Source organism: Lathyrus oleraceus, chromosome 1, assembly GCF_024323335.1.
Source record: "Lathyrus oleraceus cultivar Zhongwan6 chromosome 1, CAAS_Psat_ZW6_1.0, whole genome shotgun sequence".
Lineage (NCBI taxonomy): Eukaryota > Viridiplantae > Streptophyta > Magnoliopsida > Fabales > Fabaceae > Lathyrus > Lathyrus oleraceus.
The window spans coordinates 48,351,727-48,363,270 of NC_066579.1; the positions used below are offsets into that span (position 1 = coordinate 48,351,727).

General features: G+C 38.3%; 1 pseudogene; it reads right to left on the reverse strand.

The window, feature by feature from the left end:
* Window positions 1–6,423, reverse strand: part of LOC127090739 (uncharacterized) — a 48,136-nt pseudogene extending 41,713 nt beyond the window's left edge.
* Window positions 6,424–11,544: the final 5,121 nt, after the last annotated feature.

An 11,544-nucleotide genomic window follows, 5' to 3' on the forward strand; every position in this document is an offset into this window, starting at 1 on the left:
GCAAAGTCAACCCTAAGTCAAGGTTTCTAGCTAAATGGCACAAGGGCCAACCTATCCTAGACACGGCTTGCACAGGAAGCAAGGGTCTCGATTGCAACTAGGGCAAGAGAAAGGGGAGGTCTCAATCGCAACGCGGGCGAGAGAAAAGAATTAGTGTTAGTTGTTAGTCAAACTCGACAAGACATCGCATCTCGTGCCTACGTATCTCACCTGAACATGAGAATCAGAGTTGCCGTAGTTCGGCTACGGAGGGACAAAGGATCTCGATTGCAACTAGGGCAAGAGAAAGGGAAAGGCTCGATCGCAACGAGGGCGAGAGAAAGGAAAAGGCTCGATCGCAACGAGGGCGAGAGAAAGGATCGCAACGAGGGCGAAAGCAAACAAGGATTAGTCTAAACTAAACCTAACTTGCACAGGAAGCAAGTCAAACAAACACAAGCGCAGGTAGCACACACTATATGCACACAAGAGGCTCACACAAGGGTTAGGTTTTAGTCGAGGGGTCATATCAACCTCAACAAACAAACCTCTGGAATGGGGTGAGTGTTGCTCTTAACCTTGCCATTGAGGGGCTAAGGTGAAGCAGATGAAAGGATATGAGGGGTGTGCCTCATTGCTTCTATCCCTGGTCAGGGAGAGCATTTGACAAGAATGTGTGGGTTCAGAAGGTGGGAACCCTTCTACACATTTGAAACTGACTCAACTGTGCAATTGCACAAGATCTTGGGTTTTTATCTGTAATGCATCAACACAGTAGTGTGAGCAAAACAGACGACACACTGAATAGCAGGGGATAGGTTGCTTATCCCTTGGTTCTGCCAATTGCCTCTTCACTTAGGAGGTCTTTGACTCTGTACAAGGACAAATTAAACATACACAAGCATTGCCTCTTAAGGAGGACTTCAGACAGTTTGCCCGGCCAAATAACAAGCCGGGTCTCCAGACTACATGAAGAAAAAGGAATTATACCTCAAGCAAGTTGCTAAATAGCAAAGCAAAGCAAGTTCAAAGAACTTAAGCAACTAAGGGTACCTGAAATAGTCAAACTAATCAGTATACAGCTCAACAGTTTAAAGCAAAAGGAATTGGTAAACAAAAGTCAACACAGAGGAACCAATGTGCAAAGCACAAACTCAAGTCAAATGAGTCAAGCCACCTACAAAACAAGGGTTAGCACATGATATGTAATCAAACTCAATCAAATTTGTATGGTTTCTTTGAAGCATTGATGCTTAACCTGAAACATAAACTCAATCATAAGTCCAAAAGACCACTAGGACAAGCCTAGGGTCAACAACAAAAGGGAAAATCAAAACAGCAAACAATATCCAATTAAAATCAAATTTAAACATTTAAGGAGCAAACCCAATTGGTTTCAAACTCACATCATGCATCAACATCATTTTATAGACCAAAGAAGTCAAAACATGGCAAAAAGGGAGCACATAGAGGTCAACAGCAAGACCAAGCTCAAAAGCAAACATAATCAATTCCAAAATTATGAGATAATTCATACTCAATCAAAATCCATAACATAGCATGCATATGAAATTTCAGCTCAATTGGATCATGGGAGGATAGTCAATTAAAATCAGGAAGTCAACACAATTTCAAGTGTGCACAAAGAAGTCAACCAAACATGTGTCAACTTCAAAAAATCATAACAAAATGAAAACAGATGATAAATGGATGGGATTAACACCAATGCAAAGCTCAAGAAGTCTAGTATGCACATGTGAAATTTCATGATCATACAATAAGGCATGAGAATTTCCCAAATGATATGGCAAGATGTGTCACACAAAGTCAACAATTGACTAGGCAGGGAAAAGAAATCTCAAACAAATAGGAAATGGTACAATTAAATCCAGGAAAATTCACACATCAACTAGACATATAAGAGATGGATCATGCAAAATTTGGGGTCAATTGGAGGCCAGGAAGTATGTAAACAAAAAATCAACAAATGACACATTCATGGTGTGACACAAGTTGTCCTACCCCACTTCAAAAATTTGTATCTCAACAACCATATATGATAAATGCACAAACTCTACATCAAAACAAAGATGAATGAGTGTAGAATAACCACAAAAAATTTCAGATCAAATGGATGCAACATGATTATTTCACAATGGTCTTGGCAACATGTATCATTTTTGGTCACATTTCACAAACCCTAAGGCCATTTAAAAACCAATGATCCAAAAAATCAATAAAAATAATGATAAAAAACTAGACAAACTTAGGATCATGATGCAAAAAATTTCAAGATTTTTGGAGTTAAAATGAGTGAATTGTGAATTTTAGAAGTTGATGTAATAATTGGAATAACATGAACAAGATAACATGAATTAGTAGGTCAACCAAGGTCAGCGTGGCATTCCGGTAATTACCACATTCATTAATCAAAACGCAGAGTTTCAAAGGGACACACGAAATGTTTGGATTGGTTGATATGGGAATGCACAGTAAACAGAACATATGCATACGTAAACTGGGATTTTAAACATGGAAATTAGGGTTTATGCAATGCTACAGTATGCTTCATCATCTTCATCAATTCGAAATTTTCAAAACACCCAGAAACAAAAATCAAACACACTAATGGATTCAGCAAACATCAAGCATGCATATTCTAACAATAGTTTTCATTGAATCAACAACATCCAAGCAAATCGATTGAAAACAACTTTGAGCACAAAAAAAGTAAATCCAGATTTCTCAGCCATAACACAACCATTTTGAATGATACAAGTTGCAATGGATTCAGCATGGTAAGAACTACAAGAAACATAGCATTATTTTGAGAAAGGAGGAACTCGAAACCTTACTTGAATTTGAAGAAAGGAGTGAAACAGGTGTTGTTTCAGTGATGCAGCTCGAAACAGATCCTCCTTATGGTGTATAATGATGGATGCTTGGAGTAGGTTAGCTCAGCAAGGCTTGGAAGCTTCCAAAACTCGATTCACCATTGTTGGATGCTTGGAAAAACAGCGCTCAAAAGGCTGTGCAGTTGATGATTGATGCTTGAGAAAGGCTCTAAATGATGGTTAGATCATGGAATAGCCAAAGGTTGCTCGTGTCTTTTGAAACTTTTGAGCAGAAATTGCGATTTGTCAAAAATGCAAAATGAGAGAGAAGAGAGAATTCTGAGCTTGGAGGCTGTGTCCCTAGGGTTGGTTTGACAGCAAATAACCTTTATATCATCTGTTTTAACTTGGTAATGGAAGTGCTAAACAGAATTAGTTTAAATGAAGTGAAATGCACATTTTGCTAATTTGGCCAAAAATGCAAATGGGGGGGTAAGTCTGCCCGAGTTTGGGCTTGGTACATGTTGCAAATAACATCTAAAATGAATCCCAATTGGCCAAAAGTGTTAAATATTGCTAAATCAAAAAGTCAACCCTTGGTCAAACTTGAATTTAAATGAGACAAGTCAAAAAATGCCATTTTGATTGGCAAGGTTTTGGTGTATGAAATTTATATTTTTGGAAAGAGGAGATGAAATATGGTTTGTAGGAAAAAACCCCACTAAAATTGGCCAAATGGTTTGAGAGATATGGTCATTTGAAGTTCAAGATTTTGTGAAAATGATTTGATCATATCTTGACAACCATACATGGGAATTGAGAGTTCTTGGACTTTTTGAAAATGGGAGAACAAGATCTTCAACTTTCATGTTGGGAAAAAATTCATTTGAAGCTTGTATCATGATGTAAGTTTGGGATCAAGAAGTTTCCATTTTTGGCATTTAAAATTACAGGTCCACTTTCTATTTTTGGAAATTTTCTGATTAGCTTCAAATTCTTCAATGATGTTGATTGCCATGATATATGAGGCCTATTGGGACATGAATAAGCTCTCTCAAACCAAATCCATCCATCAAAACCACAAAATCAACCACAGTTGACCAACTTTGACTTTCTAGGGTTTCTGACTGTCTGTGCATGAACTGATGGCTTCTGAACATCCAACCCTTGACTTGAACACTTCAAATGGACCTCCAAGATATGTGAACTTGTTGGACAAACCCTAGGGCCTTGGCTCTTTGAGAAACACCCTTGCTTGATTGGTTGACTGATCTCCTGATCAGTTTGACCTAATTCTTGACTTGCTTGCTCTTGAGGCAACTGGGGACAATGCAATGCTATGCAATGTATCATGATATGCTATGACTTAATATGAGATGGTATGTACAATGATAGGTGCAAATTTGAGGTGCTACAAACACTCTATCGAATCCACATCTTAATTTAAGCAATTATGAAGTTCGATTTCCAACCTTAATTTGAGTGCAGTTGTAGATTTGGTGAATTCAGGCCTTAAAATCCAGAAACAGATGCGTATTGAGGTATGGACAAGAATATGGAGGCAAGATTCCAGCTCGAAACAGCTTGCACTAGTGGTAATCTTCAACTGTCATGTACAAGATGCAAAAGCCATAGCCCTAATCCTTCGAGATCCTTCTACTGTGAGCTTCAACAGAAGTCTTACTCCACCTACAATTGATGATTCACAAGAAAAACCGCAGAAAAATGGAAGAAATCTTGATGAATGATGAAAAAAAGTGTGTGTGCAAAGTGTGAACAATTGAGAGAATTTGTGAGATTTTCTGTTTAGATCTGAAAGAATGAAATGTCATTAAGAGTTTCTGTTATGATTAGAACCTTTATACCTCATGCTAATCCAAAAATTAATCAAGCTTAGGCAAATGCAAGTGATTAGTGTAAAATGCATTTTTGTGAGTTTTGGCCAAAATGCCCTTTTCATTATGCAGTCAATGTATCAGTCCAAAATCAGTTCAAACAAGTTCTAAATATCATTCATGATGTGTTGGAATTGGTCCCAAGTGCAAATGGCTTGTAATTCACAAAATCACCTTTTCATGCCAAAAATGCAAATTAGTCCACCTGAAAAATGCCATTTTGCTATGATGATTTTTGATGAAATGTGATAATGCACCATGAAAGTTCATGTCAAATGTGGTTTTCTCAAAGAAAGATCACCCAATTTGGCCTTTCCATGTGAAAGTTATGGCACTTTGAATTTAGGCATTTTCTGAAAATGATTGGACCATAACTTGCCAACCACACATGAGAAATTCATGTTCTTGGACTTTTTGGAAAGGTGAGAACAAGATCTTCAACTTTCATGTTGGACAAAATTCCATTTGAAGCTTGTATGATGAAGTAATTTTGAGGAGAAAAACTTTCCATTTTGGCCAGTTGAAATTACAGGTCACCTGTTATTTTTGGAAACTTTTTGTCTGACCTCCAATTCTTCAACCTTGATCTTTGATATGTCAAATGAGACTTGTATGGACATGAATGAAGCCTTTCAAACCATCTCCCACCTTCCAATCCATAAAATCAAGCATAATTGACCACAGTTGACTTTTTATGGTTTCAGTTGAAATCCAGCTTGACCGATGACTTCTGAGCATCCAATCTTTGGCCAAATCTCTTCAAAATGATCCTTAGACCATATGAACTTGATAAATCAACCCTAGGGCTTTGTCTCAATGGCAATGGCACATGCTTGCTTGTTTGACCTGATCTCCTGACCAGTTTGACCTAACCTGTCTGAAGAACTTGCACTTGGGCAAATGGCTAATGCTATGCAATGGACCATGTTATGTTAATGACCTAATCATGAAAATGTATGTACAATGGGTAGGGTGCAAATTTGAGGTGCTACACCTCTCTATGTGCCTCAGAATTCATCAATAATGACAGCACATAGATCTTTGACGGGGTTTGGAGCAGCTGCTCCACCATATTAAACTCACTTCTCTTTATCAATTTTACCACTTCATCATCATCACTAGCCTTCAGTTTGCTGGATTCACCAGACTGACACACTGGAGCACTAAACGGATTCACCACTAGAATCTCTGCCTTCTACTTCTTTTGGAAAAAACTGACCAAATACACGACCACTACAGGTCACCTTCGCAATATCAGCAATATTCACCACAGAGTCTACAACTGGTAAAGGAACCTCTTGACCATTTTCTATCATTGTGGCATTGTATTGATATGGCACAACTTTATATGAGGCATACGGAATAGGCCCCGCTAACCGTATAACTAACGGTGATACCGATCTATTGACATTGTTGTTATGGCTACTATCAAACTGGATAATTACCCACTCAGGGGTCTTGAACACATGCACAATTACATTCACATCATTTATATCTCTTGATTGACAAATCTGAATAAGTCCTTCATCCATCAACCTCTGAATATCCCTCTTGACAATAACACATCCACGAGGGTTCATACTGCATATCACACAACCATCACGGTCATGCTCACAGTCACTGACCAAACAAATATCTTTATGAATTGCCACCAAAGATTGTTTGATATGGCGAACATTATAAACCTTGTACTCACCAGGACAACCATCTACCATGTTGATTGAAGCATTACCGTGAGCAGGTAATGGATTAGCTTTCACATTAGGCACTCGGTCCTTAAAGGACACCATCCCAATATTCACAAGCTTTTGTACTTCATACTTCAACGGATAGTAGTTATCGATGTCGTGGCCAGGGGCTCCCTAGTGAAAGGCACAACAAAGTTCAGGTTTGAACCATCATGGAAGTGGCTCAAGAATCTGTGAAGGATTTTTGGGTTGAATGAGGTTCTTGAGAACCAATATGGATATAATTCTGCGTATGACATAGGAATAGGAAGGAGACCTTATTCCTCTCAAAACTTTGTTGTTGATTATTGTAAGGGCAAACTGTCATACAACATACGATCATAAACGATCATAGGTTTCGATGATGACAAATGACCACCATGGATGAATCGGCATTGTCGATTCTACCTCTACAAAACAAATGCAACATATCACCTATCATATCCTTTTCTATGCTCATCTAAACTATTATATTTCATACAACATATGTGGATAAAATGTGGTCATGACAAAATGCATGAAAACCACAAAAATCTGAATTTTTGCAGATTTGCAGGGTTTGAGTCGACCGTAGGGTTGGCGCATAACATAGTGCATTTCCCACGGGTCAGCGCATAACACAGGGCATTTACCACGGCTCAGCGCACAAAAAGCTTGCGTCGACCGTAGGGGTCAGCGCATCAACCACGGGTCAGCGCACGCCGACCTATGGTCGACGCATACTGATGTATTTTTCAGTCTGTCCAAAACTAAAGGCCATGCGTCGACGCATAGACCTGCTATGGTCGATCGTTCGTGCGCAAATTCAGTCTTTAAGTATTTCTCACTCTATTTGAAATACTGTTAAGTTGGTTGGTTGGTTGGTTACTATATATAGAAGTTTAGTTACTTGTATCAACTAACATTTTGTCAAATTGATTCAAGTGTTCAAAGAAACAAGAAAAAGTGAAATAGGTGTCCAAGATTCATCATCTTCATCTTCAACATCTCACAACACATCAACTACACACAACCATTTTTGAAGTGCTTTGTGATTGGTTAAAGGTGATAAGGTTCGAAGCCGAGATTGGGGAATCCGGTTCGGGTTGAAGCTTGTGACAGGTTTTTTCTTGAATAAAACCTTTAAGGTTTTGTCCTCCAAGACTGGTTTGTGTTTGGGGGGTTTTTGGACGAATTCTTCATCAATTTGCAGCTGAGCGAAGGTGATTGAGAAGAGGAAGTCTTTGTCAATCTAGTAGCGGATTCAGTGAAATTGAAGGGAAGATTTCGGGTTCGATTTGTTGTAGTTGAGATCAGCCGGGCCGAGGGTTTGAAGAACTGAGAGTTATTTAACAAAGGGGCTGGAATCGGAGGTATATCAACAACAATCGAAGGACTTGATTCACCTTGAATCAAGGAACAAGGAGTGGAAGCAACATTCAACGTCTTGAGAGTTCTGTTGTATATTTGCTTTGCAATCCTTGTATAAACGGTTAAATTCAACAGGTGATATCTATTAAATCATCTCAATTCTAGTTTTAGAATTGAGGGCAGACGTACCCCGAAGCGAGGACGATGGGGGAACTGCCTCATCAAATCTTTGCCTTCTCTATTTTTCAGCATATTTGTTTTCAGCTTAAAAATTAAGTGATTTTTGTATAAGCACTTTTATCAAACCTTGATATTAATTGAGTAAGAAGTTAAAACTTTGTTTTTGAATTAAAAGTACAATAAAACATTGTACTAGACTAATTGAAATCTCTTACTCAACATAAATATCACTTGGAGTGTTTTTGCACACCAAGTGTTTGATAATTTGCCTAAACCAAAATTATCTTAGTTGTGTATCTAGTTTGGTTTGCTCTTTGAATCATTGGAACTAGGAATCTTAGCTAGTGAAACAAATCCTTGATAGTGTGACTAGTGTAGTGATTCGTATTCTACATTATCACTAATCCATAGGCTTGACGCATATCCGGTTTTCCAATAACAATTTGTTTTAGACTATATTTTCCTCGGCCGCTTCCACACTTAAAACAAATTTTTCAAAACCAATTTTTAATTGGTAGCGCCGACTCAAATTTTAATTGGGATCTATTCAACCCCCCCCCCCCCCCTTCTAGATCCGTGCCATAGTCTAACAAGTGGTATCAGAAGCTCCGGTTCACTCCGTGCTTCAAAATATAACTTTGATAGAAAATGGCTAACGAACCTAAAGGGGCTTATAATAGAGCTCCCGTTTTCAATGGTGAAAATTATAGTTATTGGAAAGACTGTATGCGGGTGTACATAAATTCCATAGATAGAAAAATATGGAACGTTATTCTCAATGGTCCAATTGAAATAACCATGACCAATGAGAATAATGAATTAGTGCCTAAGCCCGAAGCACAATGGACCGATGATGATGAAAAGAAATACAATTATGATTGGAAAGCCAAAAATATCCTAATCTCCTCATTAGGTGTAGATGAATACTATCGTGTATCCCATTGTCCTACTGCTAAGGCCATGTGGGATTCACTACAAATTGCCCATGAGGGGACGAACGATGTTAAGTTGGCAAGAATCAACACACTAACACAAGAGTTTGATCTCTTTTTCATGGAGCAAGGGGAAACCATTGCTGACATGCAAAAGAGATTTACTCTTCTTATCAATCGATTACATTCACTAGGTAGGTCGGTTTCCAATGATGTTGCTACTAATAAGATCTTGAGATGTCTCAACAGGGAATGGCAGCCGAAAGTGACCGCCATCAAAGAAGCAAATGATCTTACCATATTAGACTTGACAACATTATTTGGCAAACTACAAGAGCATGAACAAGTACTCTTGAGCCTAGAACAACACGAAAAGAAAGAAAAGAAGGACAAAGCAAAGGTGAGTGAAAAGAAATCCATAGCTCTTAAGACTTCCTCCTCGAAGTCTCAAGCAAAAGAGCAAAGTGATTATTCCTCGAGCGACGAAGAAGAAGAGGACAAGAGCGAAGATATGGGGTTGTTCGTTAAACGTTACAACCGTTACGTGAGAAAGAACGACATCCAACATTCCGAGAAGAACTTGGTAAACTTCCGGAAACAATCAAGGTACTCTAAAGATGATGACTCAAAAGGTAAAAAGACTAGAGGGTCGTGCTACACTTGTGGAAAGCCCGGTCATTACAAACCGGACTGTCCGATGAACAAGAAAACAAAGGAAAAGGAATCATACAAATCACACAAGAAATCGTCAAAGCCAAGGAGAGCATACATAGCTTGGGAAACTGATAACGACTCCTCCGATGATGAAAGTTCTAGTGATGAAGATGAAGCTGCAAACCTATGCCTCTCTGCTCATCAAAAGAACAAAAAGAAACAGGTACGACATGCTAAATATGAAAAATTCTCTAGTATGTCTCATCATGAATTACAAGCTGCTTTTGATACTTTACACTGTGAAGCGAAAGAGGCCTTTAAAAGGCTTCCCTCAAATAACCAAATTTTTACCCATTTGGAACAAAAAATTCAAAATCCGAAAGGAAACTTGAGGCACTCAAAGCTTCTATAGTAGAAAGCACAAAAACAGGTTGTGAGGACCTTAGAAGTAGGATGATTAACTTTGGGTGTGATACTTGTTATATTTGGCAAGGTGAAGTAAGAAACCTAAAGGCCAAACTTGACAAGGCTCTTGAGCCCAAGATTACCTTTGCAATCGATAAATCAAACTTTCGAAAAAGTATGGTTAACCCATATCAAAAATATAAATATGTTATAAAGGATGAAGATAGAAAAGGTAATCAAAATGTTAATTTCTCTTGTCTTTATTGTTGCAAGGAAGGCCACTCCATTGCTAAATGTAGGTTTAGGAGATTCTTAGTTCCTAAAGGCATTTATCAATGGCTGCCTAAATGCGACCATTTCGTTACTCACCATTCAGGACCCAATAAGCCATTGGGTACCTTCTCGTGTTAATTACATTTCCATAGGTACAATGCCTCGAGACCACCGAGAGAAGATGGGTTCTCGACAGTGGATGCTCAAGGCACATGTCAGGAGACATATCACTCTTCATTGACTTCGTGGCTAAGAAGAAAGGATATGTAACCTATGGTGACAACAACCGTGGAGCAATACTAGGTAAAGGTAGTGTAGGTAACCCTTCTTCCACTACTATCTCTGATGTATTGCTTGTCGAAGGTCTTAAACACAATCTACTTAGCATCAGTCAATTATGTGACAAAGGATACAATGTATCGTTTTCAAAAGATTGTTGCAAAATTGTACATAATGATGATAAGAAGCGTATGTTTAATGGCCTGCGAGTGAATAATGTCTATATGTTAGATTTGAATGAAGTATCGTTAACAAGTGACAAATGCCTTGTAACAATGAGTGAAGATTCATGGTTATGGCATAGGCGTTTAGCACATGTTAATTTTGACTTACTAAATAAAGTAGTCTCAAAAGATCTAGTCTTAGGTCTCCCCAAAATAAAGTTCACCAAGGATCACCTTTGTGATGCTTGTCAAAAAGGGAAGCAAACGAGGATCTCATTTAAATCCAAAAATATTGTTTCAACAACGAGACCTCTCGAACTTCTTCATATGGACTTATTTGGGCCATCTAGGATTAAAAGTCTAGGAGGAAATTATTACGGTTTCGTAATAGTGGACGACTTTTCTAGATTTTGTTGGACTATCTTTTTAGTAAGCAAGAGCGATACGTTCGCCGCCTTTGAAAGGTTTGCTAAGCTTTCCCAAAATAAATTAAATACAAACATTGTTTCAATTAGAAGCGACCATGGGGGTGAGTTCGAAAACCATTTATTTGAAGAATATTGCGGTAACCATGGTATCGATCATAACTTCTCCGCTCCACGTACTCCTCAACAAAATGGGGTTGTGGAGCGTAAAAATCGAATTTTGGAAGAATTGGGAAGAACAATGATTAACGAAAGTGGTTTACCGAAATATTTTTGGGCCGACGCCATTAGTACGGCGTGTTATGTTTTGAATAGGGTGCTCATTCGCCCCATTCTAAATAAAACACCGTATGAGCTTTTAAAAGGGCGAAAGCCAAATGTTTCTCACTTACATGTTTTCGGTTGCAAATGTTTTGTATTAAATAATGGAAAGGAAAACTTGGGCAA